The 3153-nt window shown below is 37.6% G+C and overlaps 1 protein-coding gene across 1 annotated transcript in view; it reads right to left on the minus strand.

The window, feature by feature from the left end:
* Positions 1 to 3022: 3022 nt before the first annotated feature.
* The window catches only part of LOC112848004 (uncharacterized), a 24764-nt gene continuing 24633 nt past the window's right edge, over positions 3023 to 3153 (minus strand). Inside the window, exon 2 of the mRNA XM_025910722.1 lies at positions 3023 to 3122. The gene's annotated coding sequence lies outside the window, so the exon portion shown is untranslated. The remainder of the gene's footprint in view (positions 3123 to 3153) is intronic.

A 3153-nucleotide genomic window follows, 5' to 3' on the forward strand; every position in this document is an offset into this window, starting at 1 on the left:
AATGACAATTTATTTATGGGCAGGATACCTAAATTTGTCATCATTGCTTTCATTGATAATGAAGCTTTTACAGGAAGTCCAACCCGTAACCCATTTAATTTTGAAAACTGTGATGTAGAATTCATTTCTTATACGCTGATGGTCAGGCTTATCCTGCTAAACCGTTCCAGCCAAATTTTCAGAGAAAACCAGTATACCAGAGATTCTATCAGCTGATACAAACCACTGGAAGACATTTAAAGGACAGGCACTTGCCATATCGCGTAACGACTTGGTAACGGGTATACATTATTCTGTTTCAATCTGGAAGCTGACGAAGGACATTCAGGCAATGTATCGTTAATTAAAACTGGGAACGTGAGGCTTGAAGCCCGTTTCAGAAACCCGCTACCCCGCACAATGAACATCTTGTGTTATTCAGTATTTGATTCAGTCATTGAAATATCTAATATGAGACAGGTGCTCTTGGATTACTATTGAGACAGCAAACACGGTCCATGAACACTATAGAGCTAACATCTGTGATCGGTAGGATTATCAATAAAAACACACATTTTCTAGGAGTGCTAGCCAGCGATCAGCTACCCAATGCACAGCTTCAAAGACTGCCTGCTATGGCTATTGTAAACACACACCCATCTACAATGCCCGGGGAACACTGGCTTGCTGTTTATATTCGAGAGACAAACGCTGTTATTTTTTTTGATAGTTTTGGAAACTCACTAGACCGTTTTCCACCAGAGATAAAGGTGTTTGTTCTAAAAAACTGTTCCACTATTTTATATTCAGGAAAACAAGTGCAGAATGACTTCTCCATCACATGTGGCCAACATTGTGTATTTTTTTTATTTCATATACAAAATGGTGTATCTTATTCACGTTTGCTTAACATGTATTCTACTAATTTAACTTGTAACGATGCTATGGTGTGTCGCTTTGTCAACAACATAGAGCCTGTGGCAGGCTGTAGCGATTATGTATGTGTGCAACAAGGATACTGATGTGTACTAGTGGTTATAATAAAAACGATATGAGAGCGTGATTTAATCGAGTCAATTGTATTTATTTATTATCAAAAATGTTGCATATATATTATACAGCCACATCATACAGACTTCCAAGAGTAATAAAAAAAATAATAGAAAAACTGTAATAAAAGAAAACAACGTAGTAATAATGTAGTAATAAAGTAATAAAGAAATCAAACATTATACAATAATAAAAACAATAATAGAAAAACTGTAATAAAAGAAAACAATCTAACAGTTAGTGAAAAATTACGGTAGAAAAAACAACAAACAGTCAATATTTTAGGCAGAAAAAACAACAACAACATTACAGCTGTGATAAGAAATAGTCTGAATTCAAAAATCCAACCACTCGACAGGACCCCCCTTTAATTTATTTTTTTTATTCTTTATTTTTTTCTTTAATGTACTATCACGCAGCGAGACGCCCGGTGTGTTCTTTCTAGGCGTATGTTTAAAAAACAGGGTCTCAGGCAGGGTGTGATCTGTTTTATACAACGCAAGGTCTTACGTACGCCGGCATTGGATATGGCTGATAACGGTATGTTTAAATCTGAAACAGCCTTTAAAACTCTGTCCAGCCTATAGGTCTGAAACCTTCAGAAGGTGTGTGTTGGATGTGACGGCTTTAATCAGATCATAAATGTGTGAGCCCGGTATAGTGTGTTTATCGACAACAATTTCGCCTTTGTCATTGTAAGAAATGTGTTGGCGAACGGTTCAGAGCTGATAGAATGAGTTCTGCATTCCTCCTACTCCTTTTAGATATGTGTGTCAAAACATTCTCTGAGATAAAATCCTTCACACCTTCAGCCATAAGCAAGAGGGTGTCCGCAGGAGGGGTTTGCACCTCTGTGTTAAGCTGCTCCGGTAGGGATAAAGACAATACGCTCTTTTCACGGGCCCCTTTCTACAAGTGCTAGTATCTTTGGAGATATCGCTGTATTTTTAGCTTTCTCATACACATCTATGTCTGATTCTTGCAACACCTGAAGCATTTCCTTGTCCAAGTCATTCTGAGCCTGTTGTCTGATGTTGCCTGTGTGCTGTGGTGGGTTGCTTCAATGAGTCCAACTGATGCTGGGCACCAAAAACATCTTTTGCACATGTTCCATTTTCACCTGTTTGCTATCAGACTGGTGATGAAAGGGATTGCAGCCCCTAATAACGGCAGTAAAAACCCTCCAGATTGGTTGATTGTCTTTCTCTTTTTCAAAGTTTTATTTTTTTGTCGGCAATCAGTCTGATTAGAGATTTTTTCTTTTTTAGCTGTTTGTACTGTTGATTGGTCAGTGGAATGTTACCTTGCAATACTTAAAGGCTATCTCACACAAAGCATTGATGAAATCCAAGTTTGCATTGCTAATAATAACTCTGCGTAGAGCCGGTGGAGACTTGTATATCAACTCCAACAGAGACAGATTCCTCCGCATGCTGATGACATCCTTTCACCTCTTCACAGTTTTTTGTTTTGGGATATAAACAACCGGACGGTCTGACAGTAAATTTGTTCTGAGTCTTAAATAGTCCGGGGTCTTGGCTTTATAGTCTATTAAAAGATACCCGTATGTTGCGGATGTGCATCATTAAACGCTTCTAAAAAATATTTAGTATTGCCGGGAAACATTTGTCTACCTAAAAGCATGATTTGATATTTATCTCTAGGATTTTTAAACAATATTAGGTAGTTAGTGTTCAAGGAAATAGTTCTACTGGATTTTCCTTGAATAAACAAATTCTGAACCAGATATATACAACTCAAATTCCTATGATGCACATACTTTGTGAACACGTTTTGTACTTCTAAATTGTTAGCGGCATCGTTCATTACATCGTCTATAATTAACAAATTGTTCTTGTCTATAGGCAGAAGGGTGTCATCAGCCAGAGATTCGGGTATACCATTAACAAAGTTTATGTCTCTTATCTTAAGAAGTTGGTCATATAAAGGCTGCCAGCATGAGTATATATATACACAATGTTATCAATGTTGTCGAAATAATCCCGGATGCATTTTCAATGACATTTTTGACAAAAAAAGTCTTGCCGCAGTTACTGGGACCGCTGACCACCATGCTGAACGGGTGCTGCAACCTAGCGTCAAACCCCCTGATCTAATTTAAAA

This window comes from Oreochromis niloticus, linkage group LG2, assembly GCF_001858045.2.
Source record: "Oreochromis niloticus isolate F11D_XX linkage group LG2, O_niloticus_UMD_NMBU, whole genome shotgun sequence".
Classification (NCBI taxonomy): Eukaryota; Metazoa; Chordata; class Actinopteri; order Cichliformes; family Cichlidae; genus Oreochromis; species Oreochromis niloticus.